The following is a 21,824-nucleotide window of genomic DNA, read 5'->3' on the forward strand; positions in this document are numbered from 1 at the left end:
AACAAGACGTGTGAACACCCAAACAAAAACCTTAAGGAAGGAAACAACAACTGAGAAAAATGGGAAGAAATCAGCGAAGGAACTCCGGAAATATGAAGAAACAAACGAAAAACACCCCCCCAAAGAGGAGGACCAGCCCCTTAGAAACAGACAACAACCAAAACCTGGCAACTGATATGACAGAAGAGGAATTTTGAATGTGGATCATAAGAACACTCACCGACCTGCAACAACAACTCAATAACCAACACAAAGAAACCAAAAAAAGCATCCAAGATATGGAACAAAGGTTCACGAAAGAGATCGACACAGTGAAGAAAACTTTAACCGAAGTCCTGGAGATGAAGAATCAACTCAGAGAATTACAAAATACTGTGGAAAGTCTCAAGAACAGGGTAGATCAAACAGAAGAAAGAATCTCAGAGATTGAATATAACACCTTCCAATTAAATAAATCAGTCACAGAGATAGAGCAGAGAAACAAGAGAAAAGAGCAAAGCCTACAAGAGCAGTGGGATTATGTGAAAAAACCTAACGTGAGGGTCATAGGGTTAGCAGAAGGGGAAGAGGACAACACTCAAGGGCTGGACAAGCTTTTTGAAGATATAATAGAGGAAAATTTTCCAGACCTTGCTCAAAATCTCGATATACATGTTCAAGAAGCCCAGAGGACCCCTGGGAAATTCAATGCAAACAGGAAGATGTCACGTCATGCAGTCATCAGACCGAACAAAATATCAAAAAAAGGGGCCCTTCTAAGAGCTGTAGGAAGAAAGAAGCAAGTAACCTACAAGATAAAGCCAATACGAATAACACCAGACTTCTCTAATGAGACTTTACAAGAAAGGAGAGACTGGGGCCCCATTCTCACTCTTCTGAAACAAAACAATGCCCAGCCTAGAATCCTATTCCCTGCAAAACTAAGCTTCATATATGAAGGAGAAATAAAGACATTCCCAGACAAGCAAAGCCTCAGAGAATTCACCAAGACAAGACCAGCCCTACAAGAAGTACTCAAAACAGTGTTACACAAGGAACACCATAATAGAAACTCACACAAACACACACAAAAAAAACAACAAAAAACAAAGATTAAAGGCCAGATATCTCTATGGATCATGAGAGAAATCAAAGCAACAACATCCAACCCAACAGAATGAAAAGTAATCTACCTTACCTATCAGTTCTCTCAATAAATGTGAATGGCTTAAACTCTCCACACAAGAGACATAGGCTGGCTGAATGGATAAGGAAATCCAGGCTAAATATATGCTGTTCAGGAAACACATCTAACCTGCAAGGATGCATATAGACTAAAAGTAAAATGGTGGAGATCAGTATTCCAGGCAAGTGGAAGCCAAAAGAAAGCTGGCGTGGCAGTTCTAATTTCAGACGATTTAGTTTTTAAACCAACAAAAGTAGTGAAAGACAAAGAGGGTCATTATATAATGGTGAAGGGCACAGTCCATCAAGAAGAGATAACAATTTTAAATATATATGCACCCAACTTAGGTGCACCCAGTTTCATAAATCAAACCTTACTGGATCTAAGCAAATGGATTAATACCAATTCCATAATCACTGGAGATTTCAACACCCCACTGACGGCACGAGACAGATCCTCCAAACAGAAAATTAATAAAGAAAGAATGGACTTAAACAAAACTCTAGAACAATTGGGTCTGACTGACATTTACAGAACATTCTACCCAAAATCCACTGAATATACGTTCTTCTCATCAGCTCACAGGACATTCTCTAAGATTGATCATATCCTAGGACACAAAGTAAACCTCAAGAAATTTAAGAAATATAGAAATCATACCATGTTTCTTCTCAGATCACAGTGGAATGAAAGTAGAAATCAACCCTAACAGAAACTCACATTTCTACACAAAAACGTGGAAATTAAACAACCTCCTGCTTAATGATTACTTCATAAATGAGGAACTCAAGACGGAATTAAAAAAATTCTATGAAGAAAATGAAAATGGAGAGACAAGCTATCAAGTCCTCTGTGACACAGCCATAGCAGTTCTGAGAGGAAAGTTTATCTCCATAAATGCCTATAACCCAAAGTCAAAAAGATCACAAATAGACAATCTAATGAAATGACTCAAAGAGCTGGAAAAAGAAGAACAGACAAGCCCCAAACCCACAGAAGGAGTGAAATCAATAAGATCAAATCAGAACTAAATGAAATTGAAACCAGGGAAGCTATTCAGGAGATTAACAAAGCAAAAAGTTGGTTCTTTGAAAAAATAAACAAAATTGACACTCCACTGGCTAAGCTAACGAAAAGCAGAAAAGAGAAATCTCTAATAAGCTCCATCAGGAACAAAAAAGGAGATATCACAACTGATCCCAAAGAGATACAAGATATAATTTATGAGTACTACAAAAATATTTATTCACACAGACTGGAAAATGTGGAGGAAATGGAAAAATTTCTAGAAACACACAGCCTCCCTAGGCTCAACCAGGAAGAAATAGATTCCCTGAACAGACCAATCTCAACAGCTGGAATAGAAACAGCAATTAAAAATCTCCCTAAAAAGAAAAGTCCCGGTCCCGATGGCTTCACACCTGAAATTTACCACACTTTCAAAGAAGAACTAGTACCTATCTTGCAGAAACTATTCCACAACATCGAGAAGAACGGAAACCTCCCCAACACCTTTTATGAAGCGAATATTACTCTGATACCAAAACCAGGATAGGATGCAACGAAAAACAAAAACTACAGACCAATATCCCTAATGAATATAGATGCAAAAATTTTCAACAAAATCATAGCTAACTGAATCAAGACACTTATCAAAAAAATAATCCATCATGTCCAAGTGGGCTTCATCCCAGTGTTGCAGGGATGGTTCAACATATGCAAATCTATAAATGCAATTTACCACATAAACAGAAGAAAAACAAAGACCACATGATTCTCTCAATAGATGCAGAAAAAGCTTTTGACAAAATCAACACCCTTTCATGATATGAACACTTAAGAAAATAGGCATAGAAGGGACATACCTAAAAATGATAGAAGCCATATATGACAGACCCATAACCAACATCATACTGAATGGGGAAAAACTGAAAGCATTCCCACTTAGAACTGGAACCAGACAAGGCAGCCCACTATCTCCACTTCTATTCAATATAGTGTTGGAAGTCCTGGCTACAGAAATCAGACAAGAAAATGGAATTAAAGTTTCCAAATAGGGACAGAAGAGATCAAACTTTCACTGTTTGCTGATGATATGATATTATATCTAGATAACACCAAAGATTCAACCAGGAAACTCCTGGAACTGATCAATGAATTTAGCAATGTCTCAGGATACAAAATCAATACACAGAAATCAGAGGCATTCGTATACACCTACAACATACAAATCGAGAACCAAATTAAAGACTCAATACCCTTCACAATAGCAACAAAGAAATTAAAGTACCTAGGAATATACTTAACCAAGGAGGTAAAAGACCTCTACAGGGAGAACTATGAAACACTGAGAAAGGAAATAGCAGAGGATGTAAACAGATGAAAATCCATTCCATACTCGTGGATCAGCAGACTCAACATTATCAAAATGTATATACTACCCAAACTGATCTACAGATTCAACGCAATACCTATTAAAATCCCATCAGCATTCTTCACAGATATAGAAAAAATAATTTTGCGCTTTGTATGGAACTAAAAAAGACCCCGAATATCAAGAGCAATTCTAGGCAACAAAAACAAAATGGGAGGTATTAATATGCCAGATATCAAACTGCACTACAAAGCTGTTTTAGTTAAAACAATCTTGTATTGGCACAAAAATAGGATTATTGACCAGTGGAACAGATCTGCGAATCCTGATATAAAGCCATCCTCATATAGCCATCTAATATTTGACAAAGCAGACAAAAACATACACTGGGGAAAACAATCCCTTTTCAATAAATGGTGCTGAGAAAACTGGATAGCCACTTGTAGAAGGCTGAAACAGGACCCACACCTTTCACCTGTCACAAAAATCAACTCATTCTGGGTAACAGACTTAAACCTAAGGTATGAAACCATTAGAATTCTAGAGGAAAATGTTGGAAACACTCTCCTAGACATCGGCCTAGGCAAAGAGTTTATGAAGAAGTCCCCAAAGGCAATCAAAGCAGCAACAAAAATAAATAAATGGGACATGATGAAACTAAAAACTTCTGCACAGCCAAAGAAACAGTTACAAAAGTAAACAGACAACCTACAGAATGGGAGAAAATTTTTGCATCCTACGTATCCGATAAAGGGCTGATAACTAGAATATACTTAGAACTCACGAAAATCAGTAAGAAAAAATCAAATAACCCTATTAAAAAGTGGGCAAAAGACTTGAACAGAAACTTTTCTAAAGAAGAGAGAGGAATGGCCAACAAACATATGAAAAAATGCTCATTATCTCTAATCATCAGGGAAATGCAAATCAAAACTACAATGATATATCACTTAACTCCAGTGAGAATGGCCTTTATCAGAAAGTCTCCAAATACCAAATGCTGGCGTGGATGTGGAGAGAGAGGAACACTCCTACACTGCTGGTTTGACTGAAAACTAGTCCAACCTCTGTGGAAAGCAATATGGAGATACCTTACAGTGATACAAATGAATCTACCATTTGATCCAGCAATTCCATTTCTCGGCATCTACCCAAAAGATCCAATGACACTTTACAAAAAACACACCTGCACTCGAATGTTTATAGCAGCACAATTGATAATTGCAAGGCTGTGGAAACAGCTCAAGTGTCCATCAATCCAAGAATGGATTAATAAAATCTGGTATATGTATACCATGGAGTACTATTCAGCTCTAAGAAACAACGGTGATATAGCACATCTTATATTTTCCTGGTTAGAGCTGGAACCCATACTACTAAGTGAAGTATCCCAAGAATGGAAAAAGAAGCACCACATATACTCACCAGCAAACTGGTATTAGCTGAGTAGCACCTAAGTGGACACATAGGTACTACAGTAACAGGGTATTGGGGAGGGGAGTGGGGAGAGGGGGACGGGTATATACATACATAATGAGTGAGATGTGCACCATCTGGGGGATGGTCATGCTGGAGAATCAGACTTGTGGGGGGAGGGGGGAAAGAGCGTTTATTGTAACCTTAAAATCTGTACCCCCATAATATGCCGAAATAAAAAAAAAAGAAACACAGATAGTCATGCCCAAGGTATTACCCACACAAATTAGACAAATATCCGTAGGACTGGGACTATTAGCTGCATCTCACTGTATTTTAGCTGCCACAGTGTTAGATAACTGAATAGCCTTAGATTGCTTATTGGATGATGAGGGGAGTGGAGGGGATGAGGACTGTGTACTTGCCAATGTATCTTGCTACATGTGCATAGATAACACCAAGTTTTAGAGATCGTCAGAGTTATTACCAAAGGGGCCATAAATGCCAAACGATTGACTAAGCATATTGATCAAATCAAAATTGTTTCCTTTTCTACTCTATTCTGATGCCTCCTCCCCATAAATGGGCAGATTAAATGAGAACTGGCTTTCAAATCCTAGTGTGTAGACTTGTAGGGTTCTAGGTTTTGAGTATGCTTCACAGTGGGTTTCCAACTCAGACATTATGAAATAACATACAACTTAGATTATGGATCAACATGGGGCCAGAGCATAGATTGCTATATAAATGAGTTAAACATGGTCCCCACATATTTTCCCTTATACCGCCTACTTCTTCACAGAAGGCTAGGCCTATTAACTCAAAGCTCATTGTAGCCAAAATAGATTTACACATATCCAGTTGTTTTAAATATGGCCCCAAATAAGCATATTTTTAGCCATTTAGAGCTGTCCTGCTTTGTATCCCCTGGGAAACTACATCCAACATAGCTAGCCATAGATAAGACATACTCTGGGACTAGAGAAAACCCCAAGCCCTTGCTGCCCTTGGGAGTTCTCTGACCCCAGAGACACCACACCTGGCTGCTGAGTGACATCAGATACATACATGAGCCTCCTCTCCAATTCATCTCTCCTTTGGGAATTGCCTTGCATGCTTTCCCTTCTTGTCGGTGGCCCCCTGGCACTGACTTTGGAATGTCTCCTGTTGTGAGGATCTTCCCTATTTTTGCAGCCTTTCAAAGCATCACCCAAATAAAGCATGTTGTGTTCTACTGCCATCTCGTGGTCATGTCTTTTTCCTTGATCAGCCCTGAAACCCAGGAAATCACCACACATATTTAAGAGAAAATTTGTCAGAAGCCAACATGGTGGAGAAACAGAGCAGATATTGGTGAAATAATTATCCATGGACTTTCTACGTGTCTTGTAACAGCTTTTGTCTCCAAGTAGATTTTGAATAATATTTCTAGATCAACATTTTGATGGCTGCTCTTCATGTCTCCTGTGAGATTTGGGCAAAGGGAAAGAATGAAAACATGAATGAATAAAAAGTCTGACCTGAGAGTCTATTATCTTCTGCCAACATCTATGAAACTATGGTATGCTAGTTTGTGAGCTTGAAAATAAGATGAAATCTCAATTTTTTTTCACAATTCTTGACAGTTTCTGTAATGGTGATGAGACATGGCTTTCTGGGGGGAAAAAAGGTACTTCACAGTCCTGGTTACGGAATATGAAAACAGTCCTTGAGATTGAGGAGCAAACACTATTGCCCAAGTTGATTTTCACTGAGTTGAGTAAGGACCATTCTACCCCCTACCCTCCTTCCTATTAATTAAGCTAAGGGCCAGGATACAGAATTGAAACAAGCTGCTTGAATAATATTTTGGTTGTTCACTTTCCTCTGGGAGATAGGAAGAAAGGAAGGTATCAAGCTACTGAATAAGTGACTTGCCAAACCTGAAATAAATGGTGTGAGAGATAAAGATATACAGTTTTCAGTGGGCCAAAACTGTCATCTTATTCACCCATGGTTGTTGCAGTCCAAGTTGGTGCTGGTGGATGTTTGTTGGATTGGTGGGTTGGTCTCCAGGCCTCAATTGAAAACTCAGGAAGGATACTGGGCACTGGTAAGTACTTCTCTGTGGAGGTGGGTGTCATGACTTTTTCTTGTGCTGGTTGGGTCAAGCGATCTTGGTCGGTGCCTGGATGCATCATGGGGCAGCAGGTGCTGGCAGGCCAGTCACAGGACCTTGGTGGGTGACTGGACACATATAAGGACCTTAGCCAGAGACAGGGGGGGCTGTGGGATCTTGATGAGCACCTGTGTGGGATGCAGGAGCTTGGGAGGAGTTCCTGGGTGGGTTATGGTACCTTGGTAGGCACCTGGGCACATTGAGAGACTGCAGCCAGTAGTGGGGTGGGTCATGGGACCTTAGTGGGAACATGGGTTCATTGTGGGACTGCAGCTGTGGCAGGGCAAGCTGTGGGACCTTCATGGGTGCTTGAACATGTCATGGGACTGCAGCTGGCAGTGGTTCAGGTCACTATACCATTCTATATGGCAATGCATATCTATCACTTAGCTCCCACTTACAAGTGAGAACGTGTGGTATTTGTCCATTCCTAAGAATGGGATAATGGCCTCCACCTTCATCCAAGTTGGTGCAAAAGACGCTATTTCATTCGTTTTAATGTATGAGTAGTATTCCACAGTGTGTGTGTGTGTCACATTTTATCTATCTACTAATTGGTTGGTGAGCACTTAGATAGATTCTATATCTTTGTAATTGTGAATTGCTCATTGATGTCCCTAGAAGTTGGATTGCTTGTTCTAATTGTAGGTATACTTTTGGTTTTTTGAAAATTCTCCATACTGTTTTCAATAGAGGTTGTACTAATTTACATTTCCACCAATAGTGTATAATTGTCCCCTTTTCACTGTATCTCCATCAACATCTATTATTATTTGACATTTTCATCATGACCATTCTGACAGAGGTAAGGTGATATTTCATTGTGTTAATTTGCATTTTCCTGATGATTAATGATATTGGTCATTTTTTTATATGTTTGCTGGCCATTTGTATTTCTTCGAAAAACATGTTTGTTCCTGTATTTTGCCCAATTTTTAATAGGGTGATCTGTTTTTCTCCTGTGATTTTTCTGAGTCTCTTATAGATTCTAGATATTAGTTCTCTGTTGATTGTATAGTTTGAAAATATTTTCACCCATTCTGCCAGTTGTCTAGTTACTCTGTTGATTATTTCCTTGCTATGTACAAACTTGTCAGTTTAATTAATTCCCATTTATTCATTATTGTTATTATTGTATTTCCTTTTGGGCCTTAATTCTAAATTATTGGCCTATTCCAATGTCCTAAAGAGTTTTTCCAATGTTTTTTGCTAGAATTTCTATGGTTTCAGATCTAACTTTTAAGTCTTTCATCTGTCTTGAATTAATTTTTATATATGATGAGAAAGAGGGATCCAATTTTATTCTTAACCATGTGGTTCTCCAGTTTTCCCATCAGCATTAATTGAGAGTGTCCTTTTTCTATTGTATATTTATGTCTGCCTCACAAAAACCAGTTTGTTGTAGCTGCATGGTCTTATTTCTGAATTCTCTATTGTTTTACATTAATCTGTTTACTTTTATGTCAATATTATGCTGTTTTTGTTACTGTAACCTTGTACCATTATTCAAGTAAGGTAATGTGATGGCCCCAGATTAGTTATTTTTGATTAAGATTACTTTAGCATTTGGGGCAGTTTTTTGAATACATATGAAATTTATTATTGCATTCTACTTATTTTTATTTTATTTTTTCAGCATATTATGGGGGTACAAATGTTAACGTTACATATATTGCCCTTGCCCCCTCTCCCCCCTCGAGTCAGACCTTCAAGCATGTCCATCCCTCAGTTGGTGCGCATCACACTCATTATGTATGTATATACCCATCCCCTCCCCCCACCTGCCCTACACCCAATAGATGTTATTCCTATATGTCCACTTAGGTGTTGATCAGTTAATACCAATTTGCTGGTGAGTACATATGGTGCTTATTTTTCCATTTTTTGGGATGATACTTCACTTAATAGAATGCATTCCAGTTCTAGCCAGCACAATACAAGAGGTGCTATATCACCATTGTTCCTTATAGCTGAATAGTACATCATGTTATACATATGCCACATTTTATTAATCCACTCATTTATTGATGGGCACTTTGGTTGTTTCCACATCTTTGCAATTGTGAATTGTGCTGCTATTAACATTCAAGTGCAGGTGTCTTTATCATAGAGTGACTTTTGTTCTTTTAGGTAGATGCCCAGTAATGGTATTGCTGGATCAAATGGTAGATCCACTTGTATCACTTTAAATTATCTCCAGGCTGGGCGTGGTGGCTCACGCCTGTAATCCTAGCTCTCTGGGAGGCCGAGGCAGGTGGATCGCTCAACGTCAGGAGTTCGAAACCAGCCTGAGCAAGAGTGAGACCCCATCTCTATTATAAATAGAAAGAAGTTAATTGGACAACCAATATATATAGAAAATATTAGCCGGGCATGGTGGCACATGCCTGTAGGCCCAGATACTTGGGAGGCTGAGGCAGGAGGATCGCTTGAGCCCAGGAGATTGAGGTTGCTGTGAGCTAGGCTGATGCCACAGCACTCACTCTAGCCTGGGCAACAAAGTGAGACTCTGTCTCAAAAAAAAAAAAAAAAGTATCTCCATATTGCTTTCCACAGAGGAAAATGCAAATTAAAACCACAATGAGATATCACTTATCTCCAGTTAGAATGGCCTTTATTAACAAGTCCCAAAACAATAAATGTTGGCTTGGATGTGGAGAGATAGGAATATTCCTGCATTGCTGATGGGACTGCAAATTAGTTCAACCTCTGTGGACAGCAATATTGCATTTTATTTATTCTGTAAAAAATGAAGATACTATTTAGATGTGAATTGCATTGAATCTGTAAATCACTTTGGGCAGCATGAATAATTTTTATAATATCCATTCATTAAATCCATGGGCAATTTGGCTATTTTTTGTCTCATTTATGATTTCTTTCATCAGTGTTTTGTGGTCCTCCTTATACAGATCTTTCATATTCTTAGTTAAGTATATTCCTAGGTATTTAATTATTTTATATCTATTGTAAATGGTATTGAGTATTTTTCTATTTCAAAACATTAAGTGTGTACAAATATTTTGGTTACATGGATAACCTTTGTACCACTTGAGTCACAAGCATAGATGTGCCCATAACCCAAATAAATAGTGTTCGTTGTACACATTAGGTATGTTTTTGGCTGTCCCCTCCTCCTGCCTCTCCCCTGCTTGATTTCCTTTGACTTTTACTACCCTCTGTGCACATGTGTGCTCATCGAGTAGTTCCAATTTAATATTTAAACACGTGGTGTTTGTTTTTCCAATCTTGAGATACTTCACTTAGCAGAATGGTCTCCAGTGGCATCCAAATTGTTTCAAATGGCATTAAGTCATCCTCTTAATGACTGAGTAGTACTCCATGGTATACATTTACTACATTTTACTAATCTACTCATGAATTGATGGGCACTTGGGTTGATTCCACATCTTTTCATTTGTAAACTGTGTCATAATAAACATTTGACTGTGGACATATTTTTTATGGAAAGTCTTCTTTTCCTTTGGATAAATATATAGTAGTGGGATTTCTGAATCAAATGGTTGGTTTACTTTTAGTTCTTTGAGGAATCTACACACTGTTTTCCATAGAAGTTGTACTAATTTGTAGTCCTACTAACAGTATGTAAGTGAAGGATAAGTGTTTCTTACTCTCTACATCCATGCCAGCATCAACTGTTTTTGAACATTTTAATTAAAGCCATTCTAACAGGGGTAAGATCATACATCATTGAAGTTTTCATTTGAATTCCCTGATGATTAGTGATATTGACCATTTTTTAATATGTTTACTGGACATTAGTCTATCTTTTTTAGAGAAGCTTCTGTTTGTGTCTTTTGCCCACTTTTTATGGGATTTTTTGTTTTTGTCTTGCTGCTTTGCTTCAGTTCTTCATAGATTCTGGTTATTAGCCCTTTGTCAGATGTATAGAATGGAAATATTGTTTCCCATTCTGTTGGTTGACTATTTGCTCTGTTGATTGTTTCCTTAGCTTTGCAGACGCTTTTTACTTTAATCAAATCCCATTTATTTATTTTTGTTATTGCTGTGATTGCCACTAGGGTATTTTCATGAATTCTTTTCCTAGGCTGATATCTAGAAGAGTTTTTTCTACATTTTCTTCTAGAATTCTTATGACTTCATGTCTTACATTAAAGTGTTTTATCCAATTTGAATATACTTTTGTGAGTGGTGAGAGAAAGGGACCCTGTTTCATTCTTTTGCATGTGGCATCCAATTTTCCCAGCAACATTTATTGAATAAGGCTTCTTTCCCCAGTGTAAGCTGTTGTCTGCTTTGTCAAAGATGAGATGGCGAAAATGAGAGGGCGGAGCAAGATGGCGGACGAATAACACCGCCAGACAGAGGGTCTCTGCAGAAAAGACCGATTCTAGCAGAAACTAGAGGAAAGAAGCAAGAAGACGAGCATACAGCGGACAAGGGCCGGAAGGAGGGGTACCTGAGACCCCGGGAGACTCCACGGGAGGAGGCTGCGGAGGAGAACTGGAGGCTGAGACCACCGGAGCAGCCCGGAGACCAGCGGCAAGGGTAGGTGGAATTGCTGTTTCCCCTCCCCTGCATTCGGGTCTGCTGGTGGGCTCCCCAGTGGGTGGAGAGACCTGCGGACACCAGCCCAGAGACTGCCGCCGCCTGCCAGCGGTGAGCCTGTAGCAGACGTGGCACCAGGTTCCCAACTTCCTCCAGGCACCTCCGTGTGCACGGACCCGAGCTGCGCGGCAGGCGCCATATTGCCTCCTCCTCCCCTCTGCCGACCCTACCTGCGGCTGCCCAGAGAGACAATACAGCCACCAGCCGGAGGCACCTCCAGGGAACGGGACCTTCCCGTTTGGGACCCCGCCCGCCCTCCCAGGTGCTGCTGGCACCGTGTTCCCAGGAAAACGGTGCCGACTCAGAGGCTGAGAGACATAGACCCAACTTGGGCTCCCTGTGGGTGAATTAGGACCAGAAATCCTCTCCCTGGTGGGAATACAGTTTGAACTCTGGGACCCAGAGGTCGGACCTGCAGACCAGATCCCCTGCACCGAAGGCTAGCATTGCCCGGGGAACAGAAGGGTTATACGTGAACAGCCTACTGAGGGCTCTGTGCCTCCAGGGGTGGATCGGCGACCTGGAGGGCAACCCTCCTCCCAGGAGGAGGCCATGCGCCCAACCCAGGTGGCGTTCCTGTGCAGGGAACCTCCCCGCCGGCATTACAGCAGGCTTGTGGTCTGGTCTGCTGGCAGAGGCCCAGGAGTAGCTGCAGAGTTGGAGAGTGTGGAAAGAAGCGAGGCCTGCTGCAGACTGCAGGTCTCAGACAGCCCCACCCCCACACCCAGAATTTCTGACTGAGCGGGACCATTCCAGCCCCGCCCTGACAGCTATCCCTGGAAGCTGAGAACAGATCTTTGACCCCTGCTAACGGCCTGAGGGCAGGCTTATCCAACCCAGCTCCGCCCAGAACGAGAGCTGATAACAGGACTCAAAATCAACACCATAGCCTGTTCCCCCAAGCAAACGCCACCTACTGACAGGGACGGCTTCTTGCACAGCCTTTCCACGGCATCCACTGACTCAATATACAGGGAGTGGTCCAATTTCACCCACAGGCACCACCTAAGGCCTCAGAAACTAAACAAGGTGTGTGAATAACCAAACATTAACCTAAGGAAAGAAACAACAACTGATCGACATGGGAAGAAATCAGCGAAAGAACTCAGGAAATATGAAGAACCAAACGGAAAACACACCCCCAAGGAGGAGTACCAGCCCCCTAGAAACGGACACCGACCCAAATCAGGCAACCAATATGACAGAAGAGGAATTTCGTATGTGGATCATAAGAACACTCACCCAGCTGCAACAAAAACTCAATAACCAACACCAAGAAAACACAAAAAACCTCCAAGAAATGGAACAAAGGTACAACAAAGAGATTGACACAGTGAAGAAAACTTTAACCGAAGTCCTGGAGATGAAGAATCAACTCAGAGAACTACAAAATACTGTGGAAAGTCTCAAGAACAGGGTAGATCAAGCAGAAGAAAGAATCTCAGAGCTTGAAGATAACACCTTCCAATTAATTAAATCAGTCACAGAAATACAGCAGAGAAACAAGAGAAAAGACCAAAGCCTACAAGAGCTGTGGGATTATGTGAAAAAACCTAACGTGAGGGTCATAGGTTTAGCCGAAGGGGAGGAAGACAACACTCAAGGGCTGGACAAGCTTTTTGAAGATATAATAGAGGAAAATTTCCCAGGCCTTGCTCAAAACCTCGATATACAAGTTCAAGAAGCCCAGAGGACCCCTGGGAGATTCAATGCAAACAGGAAGACGTCACGTCATGCAGTCATCAGACTGACCAAAGTATCAACTAAAGAGGCCCTTCTAAGAGCTGTAAGACAAAAGAAGCAAGTGACATACAAGGGAAAGCCAATTCGAATAACATCAGACTTCTCTAATGAGACTTTACAAGCAAGGAGAGACTGGGGCCCATTCTCACTCTTTTGAAACAAAACAATGCCCAGCCTAGAATATTATTCCCTGCAAAACTAAGCTTCGTATATGAAGGAGAAATAAAAACATTCTCAGACAAGCAAAGGCTCAGAGAATTCACCAAGACAAGACCAGCCCTACAAGAAGTACTTAAAACAGCGTTATGCACGGAACATCATAATAATAACCCACGAATATAAAAACAACCAAAACCCAATTATTAAAGGCCAGTTATTACAATGGCTCAAGAGAGAAATCATAGCAACAACATCCAACCCAACAGAATGATCAGAAATCTACCTTACCTATCAGTTCTCTCAATAAATGTGAATGGCTTAAACTCTCCACTCAAAAGACATAGGCTGGCTGAATGGATAAGAAAATACAGGCCAAGTATATGCTGTCTTCATGAAACACATTTAACCTGCAAGGATGCACATAGACTAAAAATAAAAGGGTGGAGATCAATATTCCAAGCAAATAGAAGCCAAAAGAAGGCTGGTGTGGCAGTTCTAATTTCAGACGATTTAGTTTTTAAACCAACAAAAGTAGTACAAGACAAAGAGGGTCATTATATAATGGTGAAGGGCACAGTCCATCAAGAAGAGATAACAATTTTAAATATATATGCACCCAACTTAGGTGCACCCAGATTCATAAAGCAAACCTTACTGGAGCTAAGCAAATGGATTAATAGCAACTCCATAATCGCCAGAGATTTCAACACCCCACTGACGGCACGAGACAGATCCTCCAAACAGAAAATTAATAAAGAAATAATGGACTTAAACAAACCTCTAGAACAATTGGGTCTGACAGACATCTACAGAACATTCTACCCAAAATCCACTGAATATACATTCTTCTCATCAGCTCACGGGACATTCTCTAAGATTGACCATATCCCAGGACACAAAGAAAATCTCAAGAAATTTAAAAAAATAGAAATCATACCATGTACCTTCTCAGATCACAGTGGAATAAAACTAGAAATCAACCCTAACAGAAACACACATTTCTACACAAAAACGTGGAAATTAAACAACTTCCTACTACATGATTACTTCGTAAATGAAGAAATCAAGACGGAAATAAAAAACTTCTATGAAGAAAACGACAATGGAGAGACAAGTTATCAACTCCTCTGGGACACAGCTAAAGCAGTTCTGAGAGGAAAGTTTATCTCCATAAATGCCTATAACCAAAAGGCAAGAAGATCACAAATACACAATCTAATGAAACGACTCAAAGAGCTGGAAAAAGAAGAACAGACCAACCCCAAACCCAGCAGAAGAAGTGAAATCAACAAGATCAAATCAGAACTAAACGAAATTGAAAACAGGAAAGCTATTCAGGAGATTAATAAAACAAAAAGTTGGTTCTTTGAAAAAATAAACAAAATTGACACGCCATTGGCTAAGCTAACGAAAAGCAGAAAAGAGAAATCTCTAATAAGCTCCATCAGGAATAAAAAAGGAGATATCACAACTGATCCCAAAGAGATACAAGATACAATTTATGAATACTACAAAAATCTTTATGCACACAAACTGGAAAATGTGGAGGAAATGGACAAATTTCTAGAAACACACAGCCTCCCTAGGCTCAACCAGGAAGAAATAGATTCCCTGAACAGACCAATCTCAACAGCTGAAATATAAACAGCAATTAAAAATCTCCCTAAAAAGAAAAGTCCCGGTCCAGATGGCTTCACACCTGAATTTTACCATGCTTACAAAGAAGAACTAGTACCTATCTTGCAGAAACTATTCCACAACATTGAGAAGAACGGAAACCTCCCCGACACCTTTTATGAAGCGAATATTACTCTGATACCAAAACCAGGAAAGGATGCAACAAAAAAAGAAAACTACAGACCAATATCCCTAATGAATATAGATGCAAAAATTTTCAACAAAATCTTAGCTAACCGAATCCAGACACTCATCAAAAAAATAATCCACCACGACCAAGTGGGCTTCATCCCAGGGATGCAGGGATGGTTCAACATACGTAAATCTATAAATGCAATTCACCACATAAACAGAAGCAAAAACAAAGACCACATGATTCTTTCAATAGATGCAGAAAAAGCTTTTGACAAAATTCAACACCCTTTCATGATACGAACACTTAAGAAAATAGGCATAGAAGGGACATACCTAAAAATGATACAAGCCATATATGACAGACCCATAGCCAACATCATACTGAATGGGGAAAGATTGAAATCTTTCCCACTTAGAACTGGAACCAGACAAGGCTGCCCGCTATCTCCACTTCTGTTCAACATAGTGCTGGAAGTCTTGGCTACAGCAATCAGACAGGAAAATGGAATCAAAGGTATCCAAATAGGGGCAGAAGAGATCAAACTTTCACTGTTTGCTGATGATATGATATTGTATCTTGAAAACCCCATGGATTCAACCAAGAAACTCCTGGAACTGATCAATGAATTTAGTAAAGTCTCAGGATACAAAATTAATACACAGAAATCTGAGGCATTCATATACGCCAACAACAATCTAATTGAGAACCAAATCAAAGACTCAATTCCCTTCACAATAGCAACAAAGAAATTAAAGTACCTAGGAATATATTTAACCAAAGAGGTAAAAGACCTCTACAGGGAGAACTATGAAACACTGAGGAAGGAAATAGCAGAGGATGTAAACAGATGGAAATCCATACCATGCTCGTGGATCGGCAGACTCAATATCATCAAAATGTCTATACTACCCAAACTGATCTACAGATTCAATGCAATACCTATTAAAATCCCATCTGCATTCTTCACAGATATAGAAAAAATAATTCTACGCTTTGTATGGAACCAAAGAAGACCCCGAATATCAAGAGCAATTCTAGGCAACAAAAACAAAATGGGAGGCATTAATATGCCAGATATCAAACTATACTACAAAGCTGTAGTAATTAAAACAATATGGTATTGGCACAAAAACAGGAATATTGACCAGTGGAACAGATGTGAGAATCCTGATATAAAACCATCCTCATATAGCCATCTCATCTTTGACAAAGCAGACAAAAACATACGCTGGGGAAAAGAATCCCTCTTCAATAAATGGTGCTGGGAAAACTGGATAGCCACCTGTAGAAGGCTAAAACAGGACCCACACCTTTCACCTCTCACAAAAACCAACTCACGCTGGATAACAGACTTAAACCTAAGATATGAAACTATTAGAACTCTAGAGGAAAAAGTTGGAAACACTCTCCTAGACATCGGCCTGGGCAAAGAGTTTATGAACAAGTCCCCAAAGGCAATCACAGCAGCAACAAAAATAAATAAATGGGACATGATCAAACTACAAAGCTTTTGCACAGCCAAAGAAATAGTCATGAAAGTAAACAGACAACCTACAGAATGGGAGAAAATTTTTGCATCCTATGCATCCGATAAGGGACTGATAACTAGAATATACTTAGAACTCACGAAAATTAGGAAGAAAAAATCAAATAACCCCATTAAAAAGTGGGCAATGGACTTGAATAGAAATTTTTCTAAAGAAGACAGAAGAATGGCCAACAAACATATGAAGAAATGCTCAACATCTCTAATCATCAGGGAAATGCAAATCAAAACCACAATGAGATATCACTTAACCCCAGTGAGAATGGCCTTTATCAAAAAATCTCCAAACAATAAATGCTGGCATGGTTGCGGAGAGAGAGGAACACTCCTACACTGCTGGTGGGACTGCAAACTAGTTCAACCTCTGTGGAAAGCAATATGGAGATACCTTAAAGCGATACATGTGAATCTACCATTTGATCCAGCAATCCCATTGCTGGGCATCTACCCAAATGATCCAGTGACACTCTACAAAAAAGACACCTGCACTCGAATGTTTATAGCAGCACAATTCATAATTGCAAGGCTGTGGAAACAGCCCAAGTGCCCATCAATCAAAGAATGGATTAATAAAATGTGGTATATGTACACCATGGAGTACTATTCAGCTCTTAGAAACAATGGTGATATAGCACATCTTATATTTTCCTGGTTAGAGCTGGAACCCATACTACTAAGTGAAGTATCCCAAGAATGGAAAAACAAGCACCAGATATATTCTCCAGAAAACTGGTATTAACTGAGTAGCACCTAAGTGGACACATAGGTGCTACAGTAATAGGGTATTGGGCAGGTGGGAGGGGGGAGGGGGCGGGTATATACATACATAGTGAGTGAGATGTGCACCATCTGGGGGATGGTCATGATGGAGACTCAGACTTTTGGGGGGAGGGGGGGAAATGGGCATTTATTGAAACCTTAAAATCTGTACCCCCATAATATGCCAAAATAAAAAAAATAATAAAAAAAAAAAAAAGATGAGATGGCTGTAAGTGGATAGATTTATGTCCTGATTCTCCTTTTTGTTGTTGTTCCATTGTTCTGTGACTCTAGTTTGGTACCAATACCATGCTATTTTGCTTACTATAGCCTTGTAATATAGTTTGAAGTCTGGTAATGTGATGCCTGCAGATTTTTTCTCTTTGATACAGATTGCTGTAGCTACTCAGGCTCTTTTCTGGTTCAAATGAAAGCATAGACCTATTGTTTCTAGGTCTGTGAAATATGCCATTGGTATTTTGATAGGGATTGCATTGAATCTGCAAATAACTTTGGGTAGTATGGACATTTTATGAATGTTGATTCTGCCAATCCATGTACATAATATGATTTTTCATTTGTCTGTGCTCTCTACAATTTCTTTCTTCAGTGTTCATAGTTCTTGTAGAGATCTTTCACCTCCTTGCTTTAGTATGTTCCTGGGCATTTTATTTTCTTTGTAGCTATTGTGAATGATATTGAGTCTTTGGTATGATTCTCAGCTTAACTGTTATTGGTATATAGAAATGCTACTGACTTGGGTACATTCATTTTGTATTATGAGTAGTTGCTGAATTTATATGTTAATTCCAGTTGTCTCTTGGTGGAATCTTTGTGGTTTTCTAGGTCCAAGATCATGTCATTAGCAAAGAGTAAGAGTTTGATCTCCACTTTCCTGATTTGAATACCCTTAATTTCTTTCTGTAGCCTGATTGCTCTGGCTAGAACTTCCAGCAATGTTTTATAAAAGTAGTAACAGTTGTCACCCTTGTCTTTTCTCAGTTCTTGTGGAAGTGTTTTCAACTCCCCCCCATTCATTATGATGTTGGCTATGGGTTTGTCATATATGCCTTTAATATTTTTGAGAAATGTGCCTTCCATGCCTAGATTTTTGAGTTTTTTTTTTTTTTAATCATGAAAGGGTGTTAAATTTTGTTGAATGCTTTTTCTGCATCTATTAAGATAATCTTCTATTTTTTCTTCTTTTTATATGGTGAATCACATATATTGATTTATGTTTATTCAATCATCCTTACACCACTGGGATTAAGCCTACTTGGTCCACAGGGATTATTTTTTATGTCCTGCTTAATTTGGTTTGCTAATATTTTGTTAAGGACTTTTGCATCTGTGTTCATAAGGCACATTGATCTATAGTTTACTTTTGTGTTGTGTACTTTCCTGACTTTGATATCAAGGTGATATGAGCTTCATAGAATGAGTTAGGGAGAATTCCTTCCTTCCTTGTACTATGGAATAATTTGTGTAGTATGCATCCCGCTCTTCTTTGTATGTGTGGTAGAATTAGTTGTGAATCCATCTGGTCCAGGGATTATTTTGTTGAAAGATTTTTTTATTACTCTTTGGATTTCTTTGTTCATTATTGGTCTCTTTAGGAGTTAAGTTTCTTTCTGGTTGAATCCTAGGAGAATGTGTATTTCCAGGAACTTGTCCATTTCCTCTACATACCCTAGTTTATGCATATAGAAATTTATGTAGTATTCATGGATGATGTTTTGTAATTCTGTGGTATCAGTCATAATGTCACCTTTTTCATATCTGATTGAGCTTATTTGGGTCCTTTATCCTCTGTTCTTTGTTAATCCATCAAGAGGTTTGTTGATTTTGTTCATCTTGTTAAAGAACCAAGTTTCTGTTTGGTTAATCCTTTGCATTTTTTAAAATTCATTTAGTACTTATCTGATCTTCTTTATTTCTTTTCTTCTTTTGGTTTTGGATTTGGTTTGTTCTTTCTTCTTCCTTGTGGTATAACACTGGGTTGCTAATTTTTTATTTTTCTGACTTTTTAATTTAGGCGATGAATTTTCCCCCTGTGGAATGGCTTTCCTGTGTTGCATAGATTTTGATAGCTTGTGTCTACATTGTCACTCAGTTCAAAATATTTTTTTATTTTCATTTTAATTTCATTCTTTATTCAATAATTGTCCAGCAGCAGTTTCTTTAATTTCTATGACTTTGCATATGTTTAGGCGTTTCCCTTGTGCTAGATTTCTCATTTTATTCCATTGTGATCTGAGAAGGTACATGGTATGATTTCAATTGTTTTTAAGTGTTGAGACTTGTTTTGTGGTCTAAGCTGTGATCAACCTTTGAGAATGACCCATTGCAGCTGAGAAGAATGTGTGTCCTGTATTTTTGGCATAGAACGTTCTGTAAATGTTGGTTAGGTCCATTTAATTTAGAGTTTGGTTCAAGTCCATTGTTTCCTTATTTATTTTCTGCTTTGCTGATTTGTTGAGCTCTGACAGTTGGGTGTTGAAATCCCTGGCAATTATCATGGTGCTATTTATTTCTTTGCTTAGCTGTAGTAAAATTTGTTTCATGTATCTGGGAGCTGTGTTGCATTCATATATTTTTAGGATTGTTATGTCTTTTTCTTGAATTGCTCCCTTTAGCAATATATAATTACCCTCTTTTTCTTTACATTTGTGGGCTTAATGTCAATTTTATCTGATATGAAAATGGCTACACCTGCTCTCTTTTTATTTCTGTTTGCAGGGGATATACTTTTCCATCCTTTCATATCGAGTCTGTGGCATCCTTGTAGTTTAGATATGTTTTCTAGAGACAGCAGATACTTGGGTTGTGTTTTTGTTTTTCATCCATTGAGCCAGCCTATGTCTTTGGAGAGGAGCATTCAGTCCTTTAATGTTAATAAATAGCATTTACACGTGGGATGTTGGTCTGTTCATCCTGTTAGCTAGTCCATTTTGATTTTTTTTTTTTACTTCTTGCTCTATTTTAAACGAATGTGAATTTGGTAGTGTTTGTAGGTGATTTTACATTAGTGGGTATCTGTTGTGCTGCTTTGTGTATAATGCTGCTCTGAGTATTGCGTGCAGGACAGATCTGGTCATAGGAAATCCTCTCAGTGTTTGTTTTCCTGGAAAAAACTTAATTTCTCCATCTATTTTGAAACATTTTTGTGGGATACAAAATTTGAGGCTGGCAGTTGTTCTGTTTAAGTTAATTTAAGATGGGGCCCCAATCCCTTAGGTTTCCATTGAAAAGGTTGCTGTTAGGCTGATGATTTTTCCTTTGTACATTAATTGTTGTTTTCATCTTGCTAGTTACAGAAGTTTCTCCTTCACTTTGACTTTTGCTAGGTTGATTACTATGTGCCTTGGAGTGTCCTATTTGCTATGACTCTTCCCAGTGTTCAATGACTGTCTTGTACCTGTATGTATGAACTTCTGGCAATACCAGGGATTTTTCCCTCAATAATTCCCTCAAACAGGTTTCCATGCCTTTAACTTTCTCTTCATCTGCCTGAGGGATACCTATAATTTGAAAGTTAGTTTATTTCTCATAGTCCCATATATCCCTCAGTGATTGGTCAGACTTTTTAATACTCTTATCTGCCTCTTTGACTGACTGGGTTATCTCAAGAGCCTTATATTCCAAGCTCTGATGTTCTTTCTTCTTGATTTAGACCTGTTGAATCTTTCTGCTGTGTTTTGAAATTCCCAGAATAGCTCTTTAATTTCTTTAATTTTTTTATATCCTTTCTTATGTTGTCTAGCTCTTTAGCAACTTTTTAGTGATTTTGTAAAATATTATTTTGGCTTATTTTGTTGGTTTTCAACTTTCTCTTCAAATTAATTTATCTTATTTGCCAACTCTATTCTGAATTCCATTTCTGTCATCTGGGCTCTTTCTTTGCAAGTGGAGTCCACTACTGTAGTTTCATTGTGTTCCCTTGAGGTTGTTGAACTCTTTTGTTATTTTATGTTGCCAGGCTTCCTTTGATGGTTTCTTGTCATCTGGTTCTTCAGCTGTAGGGGCTCAGAATTGGGGCTCAGAAGCGGGGCACTGGGGTTCAGGCACAACTGCAGAGTCTCAGGGGTGGAGCAGCAGGCC

The sequence above is a fragment of the Microcebus murinus genome, unplaced genomic scaffold, assembly GCF_040939455.1.
Source record: "Microcebus murinus isolate Inina unplaced genomic scaffold, M.murinus_Inina_mat1.0 scaf001_hap2_Mmur4.0, whole genome shotgun sequence".
Taxonomy (NCBI): domain Eukaryota; kingdom Metazoa; phylum Chordata; class Mammalia; order Primates; family Cheirogaleidae; genus Microcebus; species Microcebus murinus.